At 48.0% G+C, this 27,939-nt stretch overlaps 1 long non-coding RNA gene across 2 annotated transcripts; it reads right to left on the bottom strand.

The window, feature by feature from the left end:
• Nucleotides 1-173: 173 nt before the first annotated feature.
• On the bottom strand, nucleotides 174-13,949 carry LOC143017062 (uncharacterized). Of its 2 annotated transcripts, none has more exons than XR_012965582.1 (3): nucleotides 13,861-13,949; nucleotides 5,026-5,265; nucleotides 174-1,076 (listed from the first exon to the last, which is right to left on the bottom strand). It is a non-coding gene; the product is annotated as an uncharacterized LOC143017062 (long non-coding RNA). The 2 variants fall into 2 exon arrangements; XR_012965583.1 differs by lacking the exon at nucleotides 174-1,076 and adding an exon at nucleotides 1,899-1,953.
• Between the last annotated feature and the right edge of the window lie 13,990 nt (nucleotides 13,950-27,939).

The following is a 27,939-nucleotide window of genomic DNA, read 5'->3' as shown; positions in this document are numbered from 1 at the left end:
GTCAGTGTGTGTGCGTGTGTGTGTGTGTGTGTGCGTGTGTCTGCACTGCAAAAAAACCCCCAAAAACAACCTTCCTCTCGCTACATTATTTGTCTTTAATTCGACTTAAAACAAGGCTTTTGCAGTGTGTGTGTGTTTGTTTGTGTGTGAAAGTGACACAGCAGGCTGGGGGGGGTGGGTGGATACCGTTGCACCCCGGGGGTCACGCTGGCGGCCGCCGCGAGCGTCTCGGCGTGCTCGTCATTTGGGGTTACTTGTCGAAAACAGCCGCCGCCGCCGCAATCACCCTAACCAGCTCTCGTTCCTGTCCAGTTCAAGTTCATTATTCATGATTGTTCCATCAGCGTCGTATCTCTCCATCACTCCGCCGGCTCGCCCTCCTCATTCAAACCCCACAGAAAGAGACGACTGCTCATTTGTTTCAGTAAATGACACAGATGCCTCTCACTCTGCTTATAGACTTATTCCTCCCCTTTTTTTGGGGGGTGGAGGTGGAGAGAGAGAGAGAGAGAGAGAGAGGGTGGGGGGTGAAGAGAGAGAGAGGGAGGGAGGGAGAGAGAGAGGGAGAGAGAGGGGGTGAGGCAGTGGCGCATGTGAGGGAATGATACCGTGACACGTTCCTCCCTCCCTTTCCTCCTCCTTCATCTCCTCCCACTCCCCCCCCCACCTCCCTCCCTCCCTCCTGCCTCACCCCCGACCACCACTCCATCCATCCCCTTCCTCTCTCTCTCCCTCTCTCTCTCCCCCTCTCCCCAACGACAGCTCCGGTAGGAAGACAACGAGCCCCCAAAATGGCTGCCTCGGTGCCAGGGGGACCACAGGCTGCTCTCCCATCTCCCATAATCACCGGGGCGATGCTCGGATGCCTCCCCCATTTGCATAATGCCATCCTGACACTTTCACTTCCGCCATCCATCACCGGCGGCGTGAGTCCCGCGGCCTGCTCCGTCGCTCCGTCTCCCCCTGATTGCGTCCTGTGTTTATCTGCCCAAGCACAAAAGATTGATTCCCCGCTGTCTCTCGGCCTTATGTTCAGCAGATAGGGATTTTCGCCGAATGATGAAGCACCCAGTCAGCTAATGATAAACAGAAAACACATATTCAAAAGGACGGTCTCCCCCCCCTCTCTCAGGCTTTAGTGTGGCTGCCGCTCGCCTCGCCTTCTCCTCTGCCATGTGTGGGGAAGGGAGGGATGTCAGGTTAAGGAAGTGAACACACTCTGCAGGGAGTTCAATTTGAAACGCAATTGTTTTCCTGTCAGTCCTTTTACATTTTTTCTGTTGATTTGCTCCAGGGGTAAGGGAAAATGAAGGACCGGGAGGAAAGGGAGATAGCAATTAAAATAAAACTGTCGTCTTGATGGCTGCTCTTGTTCTTCTGCACAGCGCAGTGCAGGCGGATCTGACAGACCGTGCTTTAAGAACATATCCTGGCTGAGAGATAAAAGCATACATGAGTGCAGCCCAGTAGCTTTTAAGAGGACGGAATTGGTACAAGAGGGGTTCCTATTCTGCCGGCGGAACGGGAGCCATTCAAACCCAATAAATGCATTATTCATTTAATTACCACGCATCTAACATGATACATTTAACCCCAGAAACAGCAGATGTGTATCGTAACAGCGGCGTCACGACTACATCTATTAAGACGATACGTAAAAATGTTTTGACATCGCGCTTCAATTTAATCAAGTGGGCTGCAACCTCATTCTTTAAATGTACATTGCGCAGTTTAGAGCGTGATAAGTATGCAGTCAAAGCTACAGTATGCAGCTGCGGAATGCCAATGCAAAGCGTGGCGGCGAGTGTACCAAGTCTGCAAAGTTTCACTCCACGATAACAAAATACCATTAGCTGCTGTCACGTACAGGAGAAGAGAGATTATTTTATTTATTGAAATGAGATTGAAATGATAAATCTCTCTCCCCATGATAAAACACTGGGACTCATAAGCCTAGTGTGGGGGGATAGGGATTAGAAAAAGATGGAGGCGCGTGTGTGTGTGTGTGTGTGTGTGTGTGTGTGTGTGTGTGTGTGAGGGAGAGAGCGAGAGAGACAGAGAGGGAGAGAGAGAGAGAGAGAGAGACAGAGAGAGAGAGAGGGGAAGAAATTCATAATGCATAATAAAACAAAAGGTGTCGTGGGAAACATCACTGATATTAAAATCAGAGGCAGACAGATCTATATGAAAAATGCAGATTTGAAAATGTAAATAACCATGGCCCTAGGGGGGGAGGGGGAGTGATTCAAAGATAGGATGACAACATGAAGAGAAAGGCATTTATATGGGGGCTTTGATGTTTCTCACATCCAAATTTATGCTACTGACGACCAAAATAATGCCACTGAAGGGGATTTTACACAGTGCACTGCTGGCCCTGTTTCATGCCATGATGATATAAAACACATTATGCTTCACATTATCTCAGTGTGAGAATGTCTGGTAATGAGATGATTCACATTCAAGAGGGATACTTAAGATAGCATTTCCAACATTTCCAAACAACAACATGTTATCTTCACATTAAAGCCGTGTTCCGAAAAACAAAGGCGCTTGATCCGCTCAAATTTGCGCAACTTCATTGTGTGTGTGTGGGGGGGGCGGGGGGGATCAGTGTACCTAACCCTTGGACTTTGACGATGACCCTCCTCGCTTTAATCCAAACGCATCCCAGATTGCTTTGATTTTCTGCCCGAGTCGAGCCGTCAGTCAAAATCAAGAGGAGAATAGGTCGGCGTGTTTAGATGAAATATCCCTTTAATAAAGCCCGCCGCCGTCCTCCTCGCTCAAAGGCCAGAGGAAGACGCGATCCCTCGGAAACGTGCTCCTGTTTCAGCTCCTGAGCCAAAACGACAAACGATTTGACAAACTGTTGTTGAGGAAAATAACGGCCAAGCTACGTCACAGACATTATTTTGGTAAACTGCTGCGTCTTAGATGTGTTTAGAGGTTCTGAGGTACTGACGTTCCCCTGCTACACCAGTTCAAACCTGCTACGGCTCAGCCACCAAAAGTTCGTAACTCCTAACTCAACGGCAAATATCCCAAAATGCCACAACTTCCAAAACAACAATGCAAAACACTTCCCTAGTTTAGATGCAATTTTCTGAAAAATCATTAAATTATGGAAAATCAGCGGCGTATGGTTAGTGGGTCTGACTTTGTTGCACATGCTGTTCAGTTCCTCCCTCTAATTCAGATCCTGTTTGGCTCTTCTGCCTCCCATGATATTGTTGTGTTCGACAGAAGGTTTGTGGGAGTGTGTGAAAACTATACTAGGACACGGTGGCGACCATTGGACATCTTTTATCTATAGAAACAAACCCCCAACCACTAGACCCCCCCCCCCCCTCTCCTCCTCCTCCCCCCCTTGGATTGTGAAGAAGAGAGTGGGAGTTGCCAGCTTTTCCCCGTGTAAATCCGCAGCACAAGTTTAGCCTTGTCGCTCTGCTTTAGAATAGCAGAGCTACTCAGCAGCTCCTGAGCGTTTCCATTAGGGAGCTCTCTCTCTCTCTCTCTCTCTCTCGTAGCCATTATTTTGAATATATCATTATTCTGGCAGCACTATCGCGTTCAGCTCATCACCATTTTTCTCTTTTTCTTTGTTTTGAAGAGATAAAAGCTTCATGAGAAGAGAACATCAAGTCACTTGAAGTCAGTGATGTTTCAATAGGCAGATTCATCGGCTCTTGAGGTTTAGCATATGTTCTCAAACGCCAATCCACATCTCATTCTCTTTCCAATGTCAGCTCTCTATTATCAAAACGCTGTCATTGGCAGAAAATATCAAATTAAAACCACAATGTTAAAACTTCTACGCTTCCACTGCTGTAAAAAGTAATCGTAATTAACCTCTTAGCTGGAATCCCACATAAGACACAGAGCCGGCACCAAACTGATTAGCGGAGGAGCTCCGTGCCAAGTTCGCTCACATGGACGTCTTAGCACTTCCATGTGCGGCCCGGCTGAGGTCAGTCCAGCTGAGCCCTGTAAGAGCACATAGGGCCTTCACCCCCCGCCCCACGCACAGCTGCTTCTAGTCAGGGCCCGAGGTCCCTCCATCCCCTTCCCCATCTCTTCATCCCTCCTGCCCCTCAGCTTTCTGTTCTCTTGCCAGGACTGTAATCAAGACTTCAGCTTGTGGCCAGGGCCTGCCCCCCCTCCCAGCCCCGAAAAGCCACCAACAGACTAAACTATGAGAGCAATGAAGGGCAGAGACGGAGGGGAGGAGAGCAGGGTGTGAGAGATAGTCAATAAACTGTGCCCTGGATGGTAGGAGAGAACAAGCGTAATGCCTTAAATACAGGGATTTGTTTGGGAAAAACCTTATTGTTGAAAATTCTGGCACCATTAAAAAACGGCAAAGTAGGAACAGAACATGAATGAGCGCTAATCAAAAACACGTGGAGCTCAGATTCTGCTCTTATTAAAGCGACACTCCAGGTCACTGTTTATTGGTCAGTTGTGAAAGATACGTGGCATTCACACATTCATCAGGTCCTCCGTCTGTAGACTGGACCCTGACCGACGCCGCACAGAACTCCATCCATGGAACAGGAAGTCATTCATTTAGTTTTAATAGAAATATGTTCATCACTGCCTCAGAAAATGTTTTGCCATGAGATTTGACCCTGAAACGTCTTGTATCTGTGTTCTGATCTGCATCCTATTGTAACGCCCCGATGCTTCCTCACATCAGTTCACAGCTCGGGCGACGTAATGTGAACTAGCTGAGAGAATGTGCTGGAGATGTTACAGGTCATTAGCGAGAAAAACAGCTCTGTTCTATTGTTGCCACATCCAAAGGCCAACCACCCTCGTAAGCGAGCGCCGGATATCTACACAATGACACAACTTACAACAATGTCCATGAATTAGTTTGAGTAAATTACCTGAAAGTCTTGTGAAAACACAGGCGTATCTCTTTATGGGTATTTGACAGTGGAGGAGCTCTGATTAGCAGCATTGTGAGCATAGATCACATTGTTTGAAGGTATTAGGCCACTCTCAAGGCCCCAACTGTACCTGCTTTTGTGTGCTTCCCCTCCTTCCAGTGTCATCTTCCAACGCCTGGAGGGGATGGTGTGCCCGCCACGGTCATGTCCAAACAAACCCCCATCGTATTCCTCTCCGCACGGCGCCCTCTCAGATGACACGACTGCAACAGCAGCCCATTATTCTGGACAGCCTTTTGGTTTGCTCAAGGATGTGATGTTGTCAGTGCTGCCTTTCAAGGCCGAGTCCATGTACGATCTGTCAAGGCCACTGAAAAACAATGCTGAGGATCATTACGCAGAAATGTAGGGCTATAATCCACTCTTTCTCTGTGTGTGTGTGTGTGTGTGTGTGTGTGTGTGTGTGTGTGTGTGTGTGTGTGTGCATCCAGACCATTTGAGTGCCACAGGAATATAAAAGACATGTGTGGGCAAAACGACGATAAAGAGTCAATGTGGCTTTGAATTTGATTGAAAAGAAACTTCACTTCCTATAAGAAACAGATTAGTGAGAAAAGTAAACGGCTGTAATGTCAGAAATGTGAAAGTTCCGTCCCTACTTGAGAAGATTCCTCTCCTGTATTTTTAGCATCTAAATATTTGTTTGCCTTCTTAAACCGAATTTAAATAAAATAGGTTCACTTTATTTTCTAAAGACATTTGTAAAGGAAAATCCATGGCAGGAAATCCGCCCAAATCCTTGGAAAATCCAATAATATTTGCATAGAGCTTAAAACATGCAAAGTCCCTGCGTACGAATTAAGCTGGAGAGGAAAGCCCTGCTGGTTATGCATTAAAATGGATTGGAAGAGACTTGAATGCTACAGGTAAAAGCCCCGGAGACTCGTCTGATTCTGACACTTAGAGGAGACAGACACCAGAGACATCCCTCCTCCTCCTCCTCTGTCCAACTCCGCACTGTGTTGCAGGATAATGCCTTTGGCTGCGCCCGCGCTCCGCTCACTGACCCTCTCAACACTCGCCTGGCGGGAAACAGAGGAGACGAGCGTGAAGAAATCCCATTCCCGTCTCACACTACAGAACGCGAGGCCACGGCCGGCGATGTAAAGCGGAGATCAGAGCGACGGTAATGGACAGATTCCATCGTTGACGGGAAAGAAAAGAGACGACGTGCTCACAATGGCCTGCGGGAACACAAAGCTAAAGAGAGTTAAACGCAGGAGGAACGTTCCGGGGCTGCAGTTGTTCCAAGGCCAGAGCTGATTACAGGACAAGGCCCGACACAGTGCGCCGCTGTGCTGTCAACTCGGGAAAAACAAACACGGAATTTATAGCACATTAAGAATTCAACAGGCAATCTATTCAAGCAATTAATGGCGTATGAAAATAAGCTCTGTTGGCGTTGAAAGCATTCCAACACGAATGTAGGCCACGACTGTTGTGTGCTTTTGTTTTCCACTGATTCGCCCTTGAGGATCACAGTTCCAGAGCTCGACGCACTTCACAAAGCCTCCCTGCGAGTTGTTGTGCCCCCTTCCTTTCAAATCCTCCCGTTAAAACGTAAAGCACATCTGCAATTACAGTTCCTCCTCCTCCTCCTCCTCCTCTTCCTCCTCTTCCCCCTTCTCCAGTTATTTCTTCTTCTTTTTCTTTTTTTTTACCCACAAAGCACACTCAAGGTGATTTCTGATTATGCGGGAACAACGTTTGACATTGACGAGATATTCGGGACGTGTTGCCTTTTGTCGTGGCAGAATTGAGGAATTGCTCGGAGGCGAATAAGCTGTCAGCTGATGTTTGAAACAGACGCAAGGGGGGGGAAAGTAAACACAACAGACAGATACCACGCAAACCACTGGACGTCCAATTCAACTCAAAAGTAGCTTCGGTACTTTTGGGCTTCATGTTTGTGACTTAATCATGAGTGACACAGGGAGAGAGAGAGAGGGGGGGGGAGGCCTTGGCCGTGCATGTACTTTGACGTCGACCCCTGAACGCACCATGTTTTCATTGCACTGTACTATTGTCATTCACACACACATTCCATCCATAGTTGTGAGGTCGCTCATACGAGCTCCTGTTTTAACCGGCCCAGTTGAAGCTCCTGCCAGGTCTGGGGTTTGGAAGGCGAAGAAGAAGAAGAAGAAGAAGAAGAAGAAGAAGAAGAAGAAGAAGAAGAAGAAGAAGAAGAAGAAGAAGAAGACAACACATTATCCACAAAACAGGAACAGGATTTGTGTTGTTGAACGAACGACTGAGATCTGAGTGTTTCTCTATCGGACAAAAGAATCCACTTCCTGTGATTCCACAATTATGTCACGTGGGCCTTTAAAGCCACTATCACTGTGATCACGTCGTGCCTTAATGGGAGTGAAATGGAGGTTTGAACATGCAGAGTGAAGCAGTAAGCAGCAGGAATCCATACTGATACTGTAAATGGAGTTCCAGTGCATATTTCTGCAGTGACACCGCGCCCTGACCCATGAGAGGGATTAGACTGAGGCTTTGACAGCTCAGGGGTTCCACAACAACCACTTAGGACAGGAATCTGGCCTATGGTCCCGAGGGTGTGTGTGTGTGTGTGTGTCAGGCGTGTGTGTGTGTTTTGGATCCTCTCTCCCCCTCAGGTTTTCCTCGCGAGGGTCACAGTAAAGGAAAACATCCACCAGCGACATGAATTTGAAAGGAGTTTTGTTGTGCTCGGCTCCTTGAATACGCCACATCTGGCGACTCCCACATGTGAGCTGATGTTTTCTGGATGTTTCTCGCTCGCGTCCCCTTTGCTGTATACATTTGCAGGGCATATGCAAAGAAAGCGACAACGACAGCGCGGCTAATAACAGCTGGGCATGGTCTGGGTGGCCCTGTAATGGTATGTAAGAGGCAATAGATCTCACTTTCATTATGCCAATTCCTGCAATTCGCACATGATAATTCCAAGGATCCACACATGTATGACATAAAGCGATCATTTCAACACTTCACACGTGCACTACATTAGTTTCACATGTTGTAACCTTCATGTCTGCGGAATCGTGAAGCCATTTTTTTCCCAAGGAGAAGCTGGTGCAGATTAACTCAGTGTACATTACAGACCGCCGATGCCTCCCTGACATGTGACCAAAATTAATCAGATTTAGATTCAAGTGATCAAACTGTAATTAATCATGTGAAGAGGGAAATGATCCTTCACGCGGCTCCAGCTGCGAGATGCCTCTGTTTGGTCCCGCGTGCCCCTCTTACAGGGGGTCCACCGGGGCTACATTAAGAGGCTTTGTGCCAATGTCACCTAAATTACAGTCACTTAACACAACAGATGTACTGAATGTCGAGCAAATGATGTGCCGGGGCTGGGGCGGCACATTCACATGCATGGAATAAATTTTACCCGATGTATCAACGTGTTTTTGTTGCTTCCTCTCCCCCTCTCTGCGCATTTGCATTTGGCTATATGCAGAGCATGCTCCACTAACCCACGCCGTCGTGTAGCTCAATCTCCAAACACCCTCCGTCGATGGCTCTTTTATTTGCCGGCCTTTACGCTCCCCAATCGCGGCTTGGGCGTAGGTAAATTAAGCGTATTTATTTCAGCGCAGCAGTTTGAGGAGATTTTCTCTGCTCTTATAGACTCAGCGGTGGATATGCCAGACAAGCTTAGTTCAGAAGATTATTTTTCTCTTTGTGTGTCACACTCCTCAGCAGAGGCACAGGCAGATTCAGGTATTCAGACAGGAGCCAAACGCAGACGGGGCCATTGTGCCTCCCTGCACGCAGGAACAGAGCGTTCTGGCATTGCAGGTATAGAGGGGGACAATAACCCAGGGTTGCAGGCACAAATTACATTCATCAAGTTTATCAATAGCGAGGCGAGATTTAAGCCAACAGGCTCGCCCTACCAACAAACCCACACCTCTTCTTCCTCTTCTTCACTCCTCCATAAGTCTGATTTCAATGTGCAAGTTAATTCTGCATACTGAGAGGAATGATCTGCTCACAATTACGCTTCCTCAGATGGATATTCTGCTTTTCGCTGCTGCCACTTTGGCTCCGATCCCTAACCAGCACTAAAGATCTCACCGCCGCCGTATAAAGCATCAATACCACAGCCACTCCTTTTTATTTAATATAGATAATGTATGTACGTATCCGCGGAGGGGAGCCCGTTTAAAGGAGCGACACCATTCAAAAACGCTGGAATTGTACTTAAACTGGGAGGGAGAATAAAGTATGAGGAGATCTGCTGTATTCTGAAAAATCATAAGCCATTATGCTCCAGCAAAGGGTTTGTGGGGCGGAGCGTCTATCTACATAAAGCACTGCTGAGAACCTCCAGCAAATTACCCCGCAGGCCTGCGAGGAGGGGGAAATATCACTAATTGCCCTCCATTCTGTCAGGTCAATTGACTCTAATTGGAAAAATAATAAAAAGCATACTACCCCGGGAGCAGCGAGCTCTGGAAACGACAGGGTCCCTTTTTGGAGAGAGAGCGCATGCAGGGGGAGGAAAGGGGGGGGGTGGGGGGGGGGGGGGGGGGAGCTCAAATTCCTCCGTGAAAATATGGCAACTGTAATATGTCTGTGCCGCCGCCGCCACCGTTCCTCCAAAAACAATTACGGCCAGAACTTCCTCCTGCCGCTCGGTGGCTGTAATTACAGGGAAAAGGGCAGGAGTTACATACCAAGTGAGTATAATAAAATGATATGTGATTATGCATTAATGTGCATGATCCGGCCCCTTTTACACCTTAATGTGTTATCTTTGATACTGCTGAGGGAGTGTGTGTGTGTGTGTGTGTGTGAATGTGTGTGTGTGTGTGTGTGTGTGCAGTACAGTCGGGGGGTCTTTTGGTCAGCTGGCGTTGAATTGTGTCCCCGGAGAGCTCGGTAATTTGGAGTCAAATGAGCGTAGTGGGAAAGCCGGGCCACCTACGCCCGAGCAGAACGCAGAGAACAAGGAGGTATTGAATGTGAGTTCTGCCCCAGGTGTTGGCAGACAAGAGGGAATAGAGCTAATCTACTATCTACATTACTAAATTATTGGAGATGAATGGCTCTGCTAATATAATCTCCCACCCCAGGGGGATGATCCTAAGATTAAGGGTCTGACTCAGTATTCATTGCAGTTTTCAGCCCACCGAGTCTGTCGAAAGTTGTAATTTTGTTTAAGCCCGGCACTTAGAGAGCGGAGTGGAGTCCTCCGACGTCTCCGTCCTCGCATGGCAACAACACAACCCAGGGTCCAAATATAAACACAACAAACCCAGCTCATTCCCGTCACACACACCGAGTCAAAGTGATCGATTACGTAAGGTGTGTGTGTGTATTCATCACGTCACTCTAAGCGTTTTATACGGAGAGGAGTGTTTAAAGTTAAAGTAAAGAAATGTGCTGAATTGATATTAAACTGAATCTCATTGAATTGAATCTTACAGAACAGACTGCTCTGAATTCATGGAATCTGTCCAACTTCAACCAGCTGATGAAGTTGAAATAAAGTGGATTCATCTTAAACAAATCAAACAGAAGAAAATCAAATCAATAAAAGTGAAAATCACTGAATTGACCTTAATTCTAAACTGGATCAACCTGAATCTTTATAATACATTTAACCTCTCTGTAAATATGTAAAGAGTCTTTATTTAAATATTATTTGCCTTTTCTGGATATTTCATTGTGTTTTAACCGTTTGTGGGTCTTTATTCTGAATCGCCCGCTTGATGAATCAGAGGCTGCTGGTTGTTTAAGATCGTTCCTCTTAACACTGTCAGTAAAATGTGTTACGTTCTGAACTTTGCTGTCACATTGTTTCACATGTGTTCCTTAATTTGTCTAAACTTCAGTAGCTCAGATGCTTGTGTTGGGTTCACTGCGGCGGCGGCGGCGCTCTGGATCCTGAACCCGCTGGCATGTAAAGCTTTTCCGAGTGACAAAGACGTTCTCCTGTGAGACCTCCTGGCACATCCCCCCGCCAGCGACACGGAGACCCCAGAGACCAACTTGGGATAAAACAATGACAGCAGCCCGGGCAAGCACGCGAACCAACCTGGCGCCGTAACACCCACCTGCTTATGATCAATGAAACCTCGCCGCTCGCTATCTCAGCACGCCACGCCGGCCCCGCTGATGAAAGGCCTCGTCGTTAGTGACCGACTTTGATCGGTCCATCGCCTGTTTTGAAATGTAAATTGACGGGAGAGGGGAAAAAGGGGGCTCGGCGAAGGAGTGGCACGCAGAGAGGGGGGAAAGGGGAGCCCCGCCCTCTGGGGAGATTAACGCCACCCGAGTCAGACATGTGTCAAGTGGGGCTTGATGAATCCTGGGAAAAGGGAAAAAAAAAAAGGTATGAAAAACAGGAGACAGAGGAAAGAAAGGGCCTTCTCTTCCCTTCTTGCCTCCTTCTCCACATCCCTGCCTCTCAGATCATCAGCTCCCGCCCTTATTCTGTCAACGCCCTTCTTGATGGTTACTGACAGAGGTGTGCATCTCTTTTGTAGTGTGGTGTTTTGCTGCTGCCATAGTGGGAGAGACGCTCGCTTCCTCTGCATATGCACAAGTAGGCACGGTGGAGGTGGAGGTGGAGGTGGAGGGCGGTCGGGGGGGTCGGGGGGAAGCAGCAGAGACGCCTGTGGTATCTGCTGATCCTGACACACCTTTGGGAATCAGAGAAACCAAAGGACAGCGGGAACGCTTCTCGAGAAATAGCAGGAGCGTGATATCGGAGCGGAGGGATTGAGGGGTGTGTGTGTGTGTACGTGTATGTGTGTGTGTGTGTGTGTGTGTGTAAGGGCAAGGCTCATGTCACGACATTGTGGCTGATAACGGCGGGATGACAGCGAACCAATGTGCTGAGAACTCTAAAGAGGGATGAGCATAGTGAGACAGAGAGAAGAGGAGGAGGAGGAGGGGGGGGGGGTTTAAAGGTCTAATCCTAATCCGTATTTGGTCAGCAGAGTGAAGGAAAGACAACACGAGTCATGAGAGGACGGGCGTGCGCGTGTGTGTATGTGTGTGTGTGCGTGTGTATGTGTGTTGGTCACCCATTCCCATGATAAGGAATGTCTCTCTTGTGTGACAGAAGGGCGGAGGTGTCACCTTCTTGGTTCTCTTGTGCTTGCCCTTGTATGTGTGTGTGTGTGTGTGTGTGTGTGTGTGTGTGTGTGTGTGTGTGTGTGTGTGTGTGTGTGTGTGTGTGTGTGTGTGATGCCTGAAAAGGCCGTTGCATCATTTGAAGTGGCGATGAAATAGAATAGCTAAATAACGGCCCCAGCAGGAGGCGGTGCACGGAGACGATACAATGCGCGGGGGCCTGCAAACTAATGGCCAGCTGTCTTATAATGAGCCCCCAGCCCGCTGATTACCCCCCCTTCCCCCCCTGCTCCATCGCCATCCTCACTGAGGGACAACACGGGCGAGATGGAGGTAGAGGCGGCAGGAGGGGAGTGGATGGGGTGAGAGCGTGGAGGTGGCGGACGAAGGGGTGGGTCGCCCCCCCAGCCCCACCCCCGAGCCCTCCATCGCCACTGCTGAGCGGTGGAACCTCCCTCTCCCTCACTCTCTCTCCCTCTCTCTCCCTTAACGAAGCGAGAGCTGTCTAATTAGAGCTCAAAAATTCATGAGGGCCCTCATTAATATTGAATATCTGTTGTGGGCCACGACTTCAAAATAAGCACTTGCATATGCAGATGGAAGGTGAGCGAGAGAGAGAGAGAGAGGGAAAGGAGGAGAGAGAGAGAGAGAGAGAGAGAGAGAGAGAGAGAGAGAGAGAGAGAGAGGGAGGGAGGGAGGGTCCCACCGCCAAAACGTAAAGGCAGTGAGGTAAAGGTGGAGGGAGGAAGAGGAGCGGCATCAGAGGGGCTGGGAGTGGGAAGCACATGAAACGAAGGGGCGACGGGCGGGAGAGAGAGACGGGAGGGGGGGGGGGGGGAGCGATGAAGGGGGTGAGGGGGAAGAGAGAGAAAAAAAAGTGAGGGGGCCCCAGAGAGCTGTACCTGTGGAGAGGAGCTGTAATGTGGGAGGACTCTCCTGGGAGCGTATGCACGGCCTTTAATGAGGAGGGAGGAGCGGCGAGGAAGAATAACACACCAAAACATGAAAAAAAAACAAAAAAAAGAAAAGACACAACACTCTTCTTCTCTTAATCCCCGGCTGAGAGAGGAACTCTTTCATGCAGGTACACAGAGTATCAATTTCCAAGTCCCTCACTCGTCTGTTTTACCCGGGAAAAGAGGCTAACACGGATGAAACGAACGCCGCCATCTGAAGATCCGCCGCTCCCCGACAACCATCGCTCGCCTCTTTTGGAGATAATTCTGGGTATTCCACTTCACATTTAGAGGCATATGGGTAACGCAGAGGAGAGGGGGGGGGGATACACTACATTAGCTATATGGCAGCCGCTGTGGAAGACATCAACAAAGACGCTCCGCAGCGAAGACACAAATCTCTCTGCCGATGTTACCGTGGGAGACGGTTTGACTTTGGTCTTTGGGCGACGCGACAGCGAAAAAAGCCGGGTCAAGTGTTCCGAACTTTGATCTCACGCGTCTTCATCGTGATAGGACTAAGACAGATATTGTGATTGTGCATCGGTTCAGTCAGACAGGAAGTGGCTCAGTTACGGAGATTTTTTAGTGTAAGCTTGTAAAAATGGAAGAATCCGGTTAATTCCGGTTTAATGGCCTTTAGCTTTAATCACAGCGCAGACACATAAAGTAGAGATGTAAATGTCCGTATAGGAGCAGAATCCTATCAGGAAACAAGATGCTGTGTGACCGTGAGAACGTTTAAGATCTGAAGATGAAGATGAAGATGTGTGAAGATGACGTAGGCACAAGAAAATAAATATGATAATAAATCAGCTGGATTCAAAGCTATCTAATGTGAATGTTTGAGTTTCAGGTCTTACCAGGATCTGAAGAGGCTTTTGTTGTTGTCAGTGTCCTTGTAAAGGCAAATGTTGTTGTGCTGTTGCTAGGTAACGTAGTATCAAGAAACGGTGTAACTTGTTGACAGGATATTTTTTGTTTAAAGGTCATTATTTGCCGTGTGTTTAAAGGTAATCATTCACGGGTGTGTCTGTGTGTGTGTGTGTGTGTGTGTGTGTGTGTGTGTGTACGCATGCACACATAGGCAAAGACGTGTGGGCACATGTGAGTGTCTGTGTGAGTCTGTGTGTGTGTGTGTGTGAGACCGAGTGTGAGTCTGTGTGTGAGTGAGGCCGAGTGTGAGTATGTGTGTGTGAGGGCGTGTATAAGTCTGTGTGTGTGTGGGTGTGTGTGTGTGTGCGTGTGCATGTGCGTGTGCGTGTGCGTGTGCGGTTGTGAGTATGTGACTGAGCGAGGCCGCATGTGAGTCTGTGTGTGTATGAGGCCGTGTATGAGTGTCTGTGTGTGAGGCTGTGTGTGTGAGGCCACATGTGAGTCTGCGTGTGTGTGTGTGTGTGTGTGTGTGTGTGTGTGTGTGTGTGTGTGTGTGTGTGTGTGTGTGTGTGTGTGTGTGTGTGTGTGTGGTGTGTGTGTGTGTGTGTGCGTGAGTGTGCGTGTGTCTGTGTGTGTGAGCGTGCGTGTCTGTGTGTGTGTGTCTGTGTGTGTAAGGTGGCGTTTTCTCCGCGTCAGCTCGGACAGTCAGTTGTTTGCACATGTGTGCACGCGCTCTCTTCCGCACTTCGCTCACACAACACGTGCGACTCGCATGTGTTGTGTGAGCGCGAGGTGACTGCGGTTTAGGCCGACCTGAGCGCTCCTCCTTAATGTGTCTGGGAGGTCCAGGGGAGTGGAGAGGAGCGGAGGGCTTTGGAGGGCGTGGACGTGTCTGCGCGGGGAGATTTATAGGCTTCAGCCAGGATCGCTCTCTTTCTCTGGTGCCAAGTTAAGCTGTAGCATAATTAAAACCTCAGAGGAATCCGTTTGAAGTCAACAATGGGCTCTTGGGCAAACCTTAGCGCAAACACACGCACACACACTGTACACACACAAGAGTCATGCACGCACTTGCACTCTCTCTTTCGGCACAGACACACACACACACACACACACACTCACGTAGCGACCACACGCATGCATGTCCGCGCGTCTCTGAGAGATGCGGCCTGGATAAGAATAGAGCCTCTATTTGTCCTGGAGGAGGAAATTCGTTTTTCCAGCCAGGCAGGTACACTCATACCACACACTGTTATTACTCAGACACGAGTTGACACAGAGCAACACAACGCCGCACAGGGAAGGCAGTCACAACAAGAAGACGTCTCACAAAGTTGCAAACGAAACAAGAAAAGCAGCCCAGGGTGCTATTAAGGCTACTGACAGCATATGGAGCCGAATTATGCTCCAATAGTAAATGTGTGACTCAGATAGATATGACATTTCCCTAAATGCTCTTCCTTGGTGTATTCTAACTCGGTTTCCTTCCTTCTCTCCGCACACACACACACACAGGCACTGTACAGGACAATTACTCACATTAAACACCAACAGATGCCGCCTTGATTAAATTTGACCGCACAAACACAAATGGAAGGCGAGCGGGGCCCTGCGCCGAGACTTCCCCGAGCATATGCCGCGCGGGTCGGCGGGAGCCCGGGGCGGGGAGGGAGAGGATCTGAGGCCGCCTGCTGTCGCCGACACGTCGCCCAGGACGATACCTTCAGAGACCCCCAGGACGGTTCGGGCCTCAACCCCCCCCCGCCGTCCCCAAAACACAAGAGTGTACAAACGGGATGTTGGGTAATTTGCAGTGCATGTAGGTCGCGACCTTGTTAAATGAACAAAAGCGTTTGCTGTCGAGACGTCGGCTGGAGGTGCAAATTGGACGTCCAGCTTTTGCCCTAATGAGCCGTTTCTTCACTTTTCACAGCTCTCCACGCCACATCAAAGTGAGAAACGACGCAGCTTTTGTATCCATTCTGAGGCGGCGAAGTCAAGTTAGATTCATGCCCCTGGACCCACACTGGTGTAGATCAAAAGTATCGGGCCTTGTAATATGATCACAGTGGGAGTTCACAATGTGAGCTAAGTCGCTATTTAGACGGGAGGGAGGAGGGGGGAGGGGGGGGGGGGGGGGGATAAATGCATGATTCTTATCTGCCTTTGCCCATAACCCATGCAGGCATTGTGGTGAAATGCATCGATAAACTAATAAACAAACTGTAATTACTACGCCATTAGAGTCAGACCCTCACAAACACAGGCTCATAATCGGTACACAGGAGGGATGGATGCTTGTCGCTCATTTTCATGTAACCCACTGAGCAAAAAGAAAAAGAAAAAAAAAAAAAAAGTAGAGCAAAATACTTAATGATTTGTGACTGGGGGACAAACAAACCATTTTGGTATAAGAAGCTTAGACTCTCAAAAGAGACGCGGCTGTACGTTGGAGCGCTGCTTAATTTATAGACGCATTAATTAGAAAACGCGAGAGAAATTGATGATGCGGACAAACACGGATTCCTCACTTGGGAGGAATCAGTGGAATTCTCACTTCAGTCGTAAAAACAAATCTGCTTTGTGACTTTTTTTTGGCTCGGTGACTGCAGCCTGCTCGTGGGGATATGATGGTATACACACACACACACACACACACACACACACACACACTCATACATATATAAGGGAATCTTTAGGTTCTATTCATAAACACAATTAGTTTGTCCCTCTATGGGTCCAGAGCGATTGCCTCTTGAGAGTCCTGGACACGCTCACTCTCGGAGAAGCCCAGTCCGGAGGGATTGAATGCCAGAACCCAGAGTTCATTCATTATACAAGACGAGGCTCAGGCGGCTCCGGGTGCCACTCCACAGCCCGGCCGCATTTTGAAGGATACCATGGCTTTCCTATGACATTTTGGACATTAATATTGCAGGGATTCCTTATATCCCTCTCCCGCACCCTTATGTATTCTTATGGGGTCCCTCAAAGGCGGCGGTCAGGTCCTCTCACCTGGGTTACGCGGATGCCGCCGCCTGCCCGCTTCCCTTTGCCTCCTACATTTGGACGGCAGGGATGTGCCCTGATCCACCCAGATTGAGAGTGTGTACTTGTGTGTACGTGCGCATCAGTGTGTGAACGTGCGCGCTCAGCTCCTCTACCTAAATCTGTCTCAGCCCTAACCTTCAGCCGACGCGGCATGACTGAGTGATCAAGCAGATCAAGCCGGCGTCTACCTCAGCTCGTCTCCGTGGTGACATTTCAGCAAACCCCAGGCAATCCGGGCCACCCTGATCCTGCACCGGCCCATGTTTATTCAAGAGACGGAGGGGCGGGCAAAAGGCTCCAGACTCTTTGGATCTAAAGATGACCCAAAAAAAGACAAAATTTTAAGCAATAAGTGTAGATTCTAATAACAAAGCAGGGGAAACACAGATAAAAATGCTGGATTGTAGCCGGTGACAAAATCTGGCTGAATGGAATTTATTCAATAAGAAAATGTACAAAATGTTTCAAAAATATTCAAAAATAATTCACAATTCAGTATCTATTCTCTTAATCTGGGCTAAAATGTGTGCCGAGTTGTCTTAATCTGCCTGGATACCATCTATTATGACACAAGGTAAGCCACAGCTCAGGGCCCCCTAGCTAAGAGCCCCCCCCCCCCTCCCTAACAACTTTATACACAACAGATACAATACAATAGATTAAATACATATGAAATCATCTTTTTAATGAAACTCTAACCCAACATTAGTCATCGGAAAGCACAAATGTAATGTCTTTGGCTCCTGTTAGTCCCTGAATTGATTTTACATTCAGTACAATATCAATTCTAGTTGGTGTAAAGGTCAAGGAGGGGCCCCTTCCTGGCCCCCAAATCACCATGTCCAGCCCTGCCAGATTCTCTGATAATCTGAGACATATGAATGAATCATCGCAAAAACCTGCTCGGATTCCTGTGTTTTGTGTTAAATGTCACGGAGATTCTAATAAGCAGCTTTTTGTCATTTCCATTCCAACGGGAGCGAGTCGGACACTCTGAGAGAAAGTACAGAACATTTTTAATACTGCACACCTCCAACAACTTCCTGACCGTTATTAAACTAAAAACAGAACGCCATTGTTCTCTTATGCCAGCAGGAATAAAATGCCTTTAGGTCAGAGGTGGTAAATAATAAGCGGTGATGCTTGAGCGAGCGTGGAGGTAGTTATTAATTATAGTACCTGGTGATGTGTTCACACGCGAGGTATTTGCCTGTGTTGCGCTAACGGGCTGCTAATGCGGTTTGTGTCTGACCGGCGCTGAGCTCTCTAATGCGTCTGCTGGGACACGGGGGGTTCTAATTAATCCTGAGCTGACGGCCGAGCCAGGACGTCCCTGGGGGAGGCATCAGGGAGCGCGCCGAGTATCACTGCACTTATCCACAGATTAGACTTCACACACACGCACATACACACACACTGGGATGCCGAGCGGCGACTGTAACGGGAATATTTGGCCCAATCAGGGGGAATTTGTTTCCTGCCGTTATGTCTGAAACCGAGGACGACTTATCTGTCAGTCAAATGAGAGAGGGTCACTGGAGTGAGGCGTTATTAAAAAAAGAAGAATATTCATGTCCTGTGTGACTCACGCTAAGTTCCTTCTGCTGAAAAGGTTGTCTGATGCAGTATGAATCTCATGCATGTTTGTCAATATAATTTGCTCTCCCCTTCACCCCAGAGGAACACGCTGGTCCCTTAAGGTTTCCAACTCAAATGCCAACATCTGTCTGGCAACGCGGGCAGAATGAGACAGACTAGGACACCTTCATCAGAGGTATTCTCCGGCTGACAGAAGCCACAAGGTGGAATTTGGAAGATGAAATAATGAACGGGCTGAAAAGAGGCTTGAGTATGCTAATCCCCCCCCCCCCCCCCCCCCTCTACCCCTCGCCCCCCCATTCCCCCGCACCCACCACTGTGTTAAACAATCCATCTTGATTAATATTTCATGTAATGAAAATCTATTAATCAGGAAAAAACTTCAAACTTCCGTCTCTCCCAGAGGAGGACGTATGTGTTGTTTTTGTTTTTTTTCTGATATATTTGTGCATGTGTCATATTCCAGACCATGTTTCCCAACCTGGGGTTCCAGGGCCCCTTGGGGTACTCGAGGATCTTACAGTAAAATTGCATATTATTCACAAAATACAAAGAAGATACATCATGTCTGCTGCTAAAACCGTTCATTAGTGCCGTGAACAATAACACTGAATATTATTTCCAAGATAGAACAATTCATATCTCAGTATTCATGATATGATGGATGGTATAATGACGTGCTGATGCATTTTCATAGGACGCATGAAAAGAAGAAAGAAAACAAGCACAGCCCCAAATACAGCCTGACAAGTGATGCTAACGTCGCTAGTCTGGTCTTTGCAGTTCTAAACAGCTGGTTAACTAGCTCGCTAACACAAAGGAGGCATATTGGAGCTTAGGTGACGCAAAGAACAAGAGGAGCAACAATCAGTGAGAATCAAGTCTGTGACTCTGCCTCAGCTACTGCGTTTCCTTTAAACATCTGCAGGTTTGATTTGCTCACCACAGGGGGTCCTGCTGACGAGGCTCGAGGGGCGAACAAGACAGAATAACATTTGGACCTCAGTGTTCTAGACCTAGTCATGGAAAATGGAGACAAAAACATCAATCGAGCAAAAAAACGGACTCCTTTATTCCTGTCTGGAGTCCAGATCATGAGAGTTAAATGAGGCCAAACAGGCTGCAAGTCCAAAACCATTAAGATTCTCACACTTCACAAACATTCTTTTATGTATATTTCACACACACACACACACATAGAAGCACACACACACGCACACACGCACTCGTAGCCCACTCGGCTCACAGACAAGAGGTGGTGAAAGTCACACATCACAGTACCACGCCGCACTCTACCTCGCCGCTTTCATTACGCTGTCATTTTGAATTATCAGCAACGACGGACTGGCAAGCATGACTGACACATTCCTGCACTCGGAGCAGCTACACACACAGCTACACAGCCTGGTTCTCCGGCGTGTCCTGGCAAGCCCCGCGCTGCGCCGTGCCAGACGGGACAGGGCCGGCCAAGTGTCTGGCCAAGGGGGCTGCGCTAATACAGCATAAATACGGAGGTGGGGCAGGGGGGGAATCCCCAACCCCCCCCCATCCTGGCTGAAAACAATACAATACTATGTTCAAATGGAAGGCGATATACCTGGGAAGACATGCGCTCATCCTATGATTACATGTAATTGAGTAGGAAAGTCACATAAAAGGCTCCAATGCAGATATGGAAGGGTGAGTACATTTTAATATCTTCACTGTATCCATTACCAAATGTCAATTCTGAGTCAAGTGTGATATAATTGAATAAAACAGATGCTCTCCATCCAGAAATACCAGGCTCCATAACTAAGGTGTCAGTGAGAACGTATGTGAAACAAGCCGGGGTGACAGAAGAGAGATCGCCATTAAAATGTGGTTTTAGCAGCAAATTAGATGGAGGAGCGGAGGATTTCACCATGATTTGCATTTTGCATGTAAGCAGCGTCAAGCCAAAAATACTTGGCGCAAAGACCACAGTGGTGGCGGTGGCGGCGGCGGCTGCTGGAGTCTCTGAGGGACTTAACAGCAGCAGAAGACAAGAGTGAAAATGAGAGGGAAGAACAATGAAAGTGAAGGAAGGAGCCGAGGAGGAGAGAAAAGAGAGGATACGCTAATAAAGAAGGCGTCCCGGCGCAGCGGGGCGATGGCCCGCACGAGGTCTTAAGGGACGCTACATTTCACAAGAACGCTGGGATCCACATCAACCAGTGGCGGTTTTACAGCTTTGACTCTGCGGTGGAAACCACTTTGTTGCCACGGATGTAAATTACGCGTTCGTACAGAATCGGGGGGGAATGATCCCAAAACGCCGTCGAATCTCTATCGTGACGAGTAGAGGAGTCAAGACGGACATCTAGGAAAGTGGAAAAGTCTGGATGTGGTGAGCGGCCTAGGAAGGGGCGGAGCCAAGGTTAGAGACGTTAAGTGACTTTTCTTCTGTCTCTAATTTTCCCACGACTTGAATCTGTTCACGTAAGAATAAGTGTTGATGAAGCTCAAGTTTCCGATGATTTAACAAACACAACCGACGAAATGGGATATCTTGACACAGGCTGGGACATAAAGCCTCCGTCTGAGCTGAAACGATATTCCAACGTATCGGAATTAAGTTTCTTGTGCGGATAAGCAAATAGAGATAAATCAAAACAGGAAGACGCTATTCGCTATCTGGCCGTGTCCCTTAGATAATCCCTGACAGCTCCAACATTGAGCGAGTCTGAACGTATCTGAAATAAAGTAACCATCGGTTTTCATCCGTGCGGGGAAAATCAGAACACACACACACACACACACCTTCTCCCACTGCTACAAACACGCTGAAATCCTTTACTAATTTGTATCAGGGTGGTGATAGAAGATTTGTTGCACCTCATTTGACGTGCATTATCTTTGTCATATCTTAGCGCCCGCACACATACACACACATGAACAAACACACACACACACACACACACACACACACAAACAGTGAGTGCCAACCTCTCCCCCCTCCTTTGTGAAACCACAGCTGGGTTCTCTTGCACATCAGTCTGACTGGCTAAGGCTTACCAGACCTCTGCCATCTCCTTGGCCAATAAGCGCAGTTGGGCCCCAAAATGAGAGAGAACACACACACACACACCGATGCACACACACACACCACATACCAACTTTCCCAGCTTGTGTGTGTTGAAGACCATAAGTGCGTTTGATTCAACCTCAGTATTTTTCCAGTTAAAATCTCATTGCGCGCGACATGTCCACCCTCCCTTGCCTCCCCCCTTCTCTCCCCCCCGCCCCTTCCATCCCATCCTCACCTCTCTGTGATTGTTGGATCGCGCTCAAACGGGTGTCAAACCTCCTGGAATTTTTGGACAAAGTCGGATTGGAACGGCACCGTAGGGGATTTTGTTCTCACTCTGGTCCGCGTTAGCCGAGCGTGCTGAGGCTAAACGTGCTGAAGCTAAACGTGCTCTCAAGGACCTGTTGACTCGTCAGGCTGCAGCCGGAGAAACAAGTCAGATCATTCAATTATGACAGCAACCAAGACAAAACCTGTCCTTTGATCTTTGGTGTGAAAGAGAATCTGGAGGACAAGGTCTGGAGCAGATAACCTAGACGACCTCCGAGGGCTGAAAATTAATTATGAATGCACTTCTTTTCCCTCCACTCTCTATAATTCCGGCATTAAAAGAGAGAATGAGGGTTTGAGGCCACGGCTAAAGTAAGTGAGGGCCGGTCGCTTGAGCTAACTCACTCCGTCTATAAACATCCTGACGCCAGTTAATTGTTGGTTGGTTTGAAGATCGGGCTCCCCCCTCCCCCTTCAATCTCCTTTTCTTTCTCTCACTCTCGCTCCCTCGTTCAGTCACAGACACAGAATGTCACTTTTATAGCGCGCCAGAGAGAGAGAGCGAGAGAGAGAGAATGGGTGAGGCAGAGGGAGAGAGAGGGAGAGAGAGATATTGCGAGCAGCGGTGGTGGTGTGAGAAGGGGCGTATGGCAGCCATTATCTTGTTTATTAAAAGCAAGTTTCTTTCCTTCCCTCCCTCCTCGCCGTGCAGCTGACCGCAGATATTTCCGAGAGGCTCGCTCGCTCACTCGGCTGCTCTGTGCCTCATTCACAGGCCGCTGCCAGGGGTCACAGAAGTTTAAACCAGAGGGTATCAATTGTCTGTTTAACGTCGTCACCCGAAGGAGGCAACGTAGGGTATATGAGGGAGAGGGGCAAGTATAGGCCCCATCAGACGGATTCGTTTTTCATGGGTAGGTCATTTCCCATCTCAATGAGGCTTCTAGCAGTAAGTTCTGGAAGTGAAACAGGAAATGGGACGATTCAAGGACACTGTTCAACCCCCTGAACTGAGATGAGACAAAGTTACAGCCCATTTTTCCCTGTTAGTGACGGCATGATGCTTTCCTCGTTACGGGGAAGAGCGGTGTTGACATCACTACGACGACACAGGGGGCTATTTTGATGTGACTGATTCGCAGTATATTGGTGGGTGGTGCCAAAGTTTAAACCCTAAAAGTTCCAAAGTTCTGAAAAAGGTTCCTGAGAGAGATCCTGCTGCACAGAGAAGCGGGCAGTCAATTACACACAACAACAAGAAACAAGAGAGTATTGCGTCTCGTCTACTCAAACTTTCCCTTGGTCCAGATGCTTTCATGATACCGTTTGTATGATAGAGTCCAGGTCCAGGGGAGGACGCTTTGGACCACCGTGGAGCCTCTGCCTGGAAGCCGCTCACAAAAGAAAATTCGCTTAGCAGACATTCATAATCCAGACTGTGGGACGACACATCACAAACGACACAATGTTAAGTTCCTCAGAGACTAATGAAGTCCGGATGAAAGGATCTATGAAGGAGGAAGAGTCAGATATGTCAGAGCTGTTCAGATTCACTATTAATTGGAAACAAACTGCAGATCCCCGCAGCACAATAAGCTTCAGAGCAGATGAGGAGCCTGTGCCATTGTTTTAGCAGTGTAACATATCTTACAGATACAGACAGACGTAATTTACGATCAGGTTTCCTCTGATAGTTTAGGTGTCGTCATAGTAAATTCTAGACGACTGTTGTGACTGGAAGGCATCAGACGTCATGCTCAGCTATTGTTGTACAGAAAGCACATAATCTTAACTTCACCAGAGCGTCTTCTGTCTGGGCAACAACATGTCAGCGTCATCAACTACTGCTAGCAGTTAAATAATCTGACTACGATCTTTTCAACACATTAACAGCAATGAAACAGGAGTTAATGAACATATTAAGCCAAATATAACGAGAAACTCTGTTAACGCAAAGACCAAAACAAGGTACAACGGGCTAATCATGTGGCGCTTCCAACAGCGCTCAATATGTCAGTGTCGCCTGCCCTGGAGGCAAAAAGGTATGCAGAAAACACTTGCGGGTCCATTGTGGGTGAACTTACTCTGCCCACAAAAAAGGAGAATCTGAATGAGATATTGCTTTATTTTGTACTTGATCACCAATTCAATCAACACGTTGTCACATTAGGGACAAGCTTCAGACTTCACAGACGCAGGATCCGTTTAAAATTCAGGCTTGGGTAACTTTTCTATCCATGTAATACAAATTGTCTCGCAGGCTTTGGAGTTCCACCCAGCGCCGCTCTTTCATTTACAGGCCGACTCACATGTTATCCAAATGTTGTTCTTGTGTAATGAGTAACACCCCGCACACACCGAGGTCCGTGGTTTGGCTTTATTTTTTCCATACAGCATCACCGTGCCCACATGTTACCCAGAAGACACCCGAGTGGTCCTACTGAATATGAAACGAGTCAACTTTACTGCTGCTAAAACCCGGTAGTAAAACATCTGAGGCCTTTCTGTATCGCTTCCATCTTCCTTTAAAACAAATGTAATTCAGTCAGATTCGCCCCCGAAACTGTATTCATGTGTTTCTCATTGGCACGTGGATGAGTTTAACGCCACGCCGAGAGGAGAGGCAAGAGGCACTTATGAAGCTGCTCTATTCATTTTGCATCATGAGTCAAACGGCGGGTGGACGGCTCCTCGGGGTGACCGTCTGGTAACTGTGTCCATATAAAGCTCATCTAAGCCCGATGAATAAAAACAACTAACAATCATCTCAGATATTACAGGCACACGGGCACAAATCCGTCGCAGTCGCAGCAGCTTCACTCCAGACACTTTCTCTCGTAAACATCACAAATTGAAATCCATGTAGGCGGTCATGTTTCGCAGATGTAGACTAGAGCGTCATCAGTAGATCGTTAGAGGAAAATCATCTCAGACTTCTGTTTTTCTGGGATTTTTTTTCAATCGTATACCGCACAGTGTTTCTACACTTATTTCCCCATTTAAATTCCAGAACTTTTCCATGACTGTCCCATCAGTTTTCTGTGGTGTAATAAGTACATAATAGTGAGACTAGAGCGTCGCATAGCAACCGTCGCTTGGCTTTTAACTGCTTCCTTGGGTATTAGTTCGACATGACGAGATCAAGAGCATGTGTGAATGGTGTGCGTTGTGTCAAACGATTGGTCGTGTCAGTGGGTGGGAAGCCAGCAGAGAGATCTAGGCCTTGTCGCAGAACTAGTGACTCTACTGGTCGGACAAGGCGTTGCGCGAACATCCTACGCATAGGTAGCATAGCAGTAGGAAGCATGTGGCTCACTGCAGCTCTCGTCGGCGCCTAGGGACTTTTCCATGATGGTAGAAACCCTTAATGTAGAATGTAGTCTCACACACACACAAACACTTACACTCACATTCACACGCCCGTCCTATGTGTGCTCAGGTCATCGTACGGTATTATTATCTGACAGGGGATAAACATCTACAGCAGGAAAACAGCCGTTATTCAATTTGTGCCAAGCAAAGTGTTGATGTTGTTCAATTCATCAGGGCCAATTACCGATGCGGCGTGCTGGAGGTTATCTCCGCTCGCCACATACATACTGCAACTGCAGCCGCTCAGACATACACCATCAATTCTGTTATGAATCAGGGGCGCTGCTGCCGGCGTGGCTGCACAATAGCCTTTTTTTTCGGCGCGGCTCCAGAGTGGGTGGTCCAAGCGGTGGACGCTGCCCAAGCACAGTCAAGGATCCCACTGTGCTGCAGGTCCACGGGTTCTGTGCGGCAGGCGACGGTTCCTCAGGGGAGATTACCTGAAATGAAATCCATATTCATTCCTAAGCAGGGGAAACCGATACAGATAACAGATCAGTGCCAGCAAAAACAAAGCCATAGTTGCTGGCAGCTTGGCCTGGTCTGCTCTGCTGGGTTCTGTTTGCATGTCCTGCTTTGTGATCCCTTCTAATTGGCCATCATTACACCCCACATTACCCTATCAGGGCACGGCGAGAGGGGGAAACAGACCATGGTGGTGGAAGGTACGCTTTGGTAAGTCTGAATTACACAACTCCAGGGCCATGACTAATATTGGTGCAGTCGATAACTGCTAATGTAAGCAATGGAACAGATGCCCACCGAGGAATAACAACAAATATAGTCCAGTTCACCTTCTCGCTAGGCTGCTTTTGACCAGTGCGAGAGGCGCAGACTCGGTCAAGCGCTCATGATGGCTCTCATTCAGCAGTGATTGTGTTTCAGGGCGCTAGTGTTCATTAGCTTCGTGTACGGGCCGCGGGGGGGAGAGTGGGGGTTTTATTTATTTTTTGTGAGATTGTTTTGCTGCTTATGCGAGATGGTCAATGGTAGTGCGATGTAATTTATGGCCGGTGTTTATGAAACGCGTCGCTCCGACATTAAACCAGGAGAAGTAAGCCGTCCGTGGTAACAATCAGCAAAGAAGTGTGTGTTTACACGAGCAAACGCATGAACAAGGGATCATTTCAGACTCGCCAGAAAGTAAGATAAAGACAAAACAAGAAAAATGACTTCCATACTTTTCGGTGACTCACGAGTTTAATTGTTTGTTTCTCTTCGGGGAGTTTTGCTTATGTTAATTGTTGGAGAAAAGCAAGAGTGAAACATTTTTTTTGGGTCTGAAACACAAACATTGTGACAGAACGCAAACAGGAGGAAACTCTCCCCCAGCTCAGATCCACACCTCTCGGCCCCGTCGCTCGCACACTGAAGGAAATTAAACATCTGTCTTTTCTCTCCCTCGCTCCTCCAAAACTTGGCATCTTTGAGTAATTTTTCTTTCTTCTTCTTCTCCTTTTTTTCTTCTTCTTCTTCTTCTCTAAGTCAGGCCTGGGATTCCCTCGCCACAGCCGAAATCAATTTAGCCTTTCTGTTTTTTTCTTTCCTCCAAGCGGGAGCCCGGGTTCGCAGCCGCAAGCTGCTGCCTTCTTGCACAGAGGAGAGACGCGGAGGATCGGAGCGCCAGGACACACACACACACACACTCACATATTACAGGGCCCGGTCCAAAAGCCGCCAGAATGAGGCCTCGGTGGCCTTTTCGGAGCCGCCGTCTTCGAGCCTGCAGCCTTGACCCCCGGCGCTGAGCTGCCTGGTCGCTTGATTGAAGTGCGCCACACTTGAGAACATCAGCGCCTTGCATCCATTGAAATAATAAGCTGACCCGGAGAGCTCCTCGCCTTTGAGCTGCAGCCAAGCCATCTGAATCCACTCTGCCCAAATGAGGGCTTATTTTTCAAAGCGTCTCTCTCATGTGCGCTGGCCGACCCTGCACCCATGTTCTGTGTGTGCTCTGTGTGTGTGTGTGTGTGTGTGAGTGTGTGTGTGTGAGTGAAAGGGCGGTGGAGGCCATCTTGGAAAAGAAGCAAATCACGTCTGTGGCTAAACAGTTTGTTTGGTGAGTCACATGTTCCTGGGTAGTTTGTGTTTTCACAGTTTGCCAGTTGTTTTGTTTATTTTTAACCTTTAACTCAGCAGCGGCGTGTCAGTGACGTCGCCTCTTTAATGTGGCTGCCTGTCCAGCTGAGTCAGGACGGGGTGTCGGGTGCTGCGTTGGATTTGGTTGAAACGCCTTGGTAAACACTTTGTTTATCATCTGGGGGATTATCTGGAAATTATTATAGTCACCACGGCAACGCAGGTCACCCTAGGGTGAATGTCCCACAATGCAACACTGGATCTTGTTATGATAGCGTCTTATGGTTGATGAGGATTCTACACTACTTTATCATTGTACACTGCACTTATTTACATGATGGAAGCCTGAAACAAACAGAAGAATCACAAAAATGGCTTCAGACTCAAACTCAACTACTTAATTAAAGACTTTTTCCAATCGCTTTTCCAGGATTTTAATAACTGTAGAAACCCGGGATGATGTCGCGGTGATAAACCATAGAAATCTGATTAAAGTTTGATGAAAATGTTAAAATCCTCACCTACATTTTGACAGTTTGCTCTCTGTCTGACATTATTAATGTAAATTAACCTTTACAGGAGCAGCAGAGACTCTTAACTGAGCCGTCAGTGGAGTTTGGAGCGAAGGCACGTTCCAACCCCGAGG

This window comes from Genypterus blacodes, unplaced genomic scaffold (assembly GCF_046128005.1).
Source record: "Genypterus blacodes isolate CSIRO-AG114 ecotype Tasmania unplaced genomic scaffold, CSIRO-AGI_Gbla_v1 ptg000263l_1, whole genome shotgun sequence".
Lineage (NCBI taxonomy): Eukaryota > Metazoa > Chordata > Actinopteri > Ophidiiformes > Ophidiidae > Genypterus > Genypterus blacodes.
Note: the sequence above shows the minus strand (reverse complement) of the source record. Positions and strands in the feature narration are given on the sequence as shown.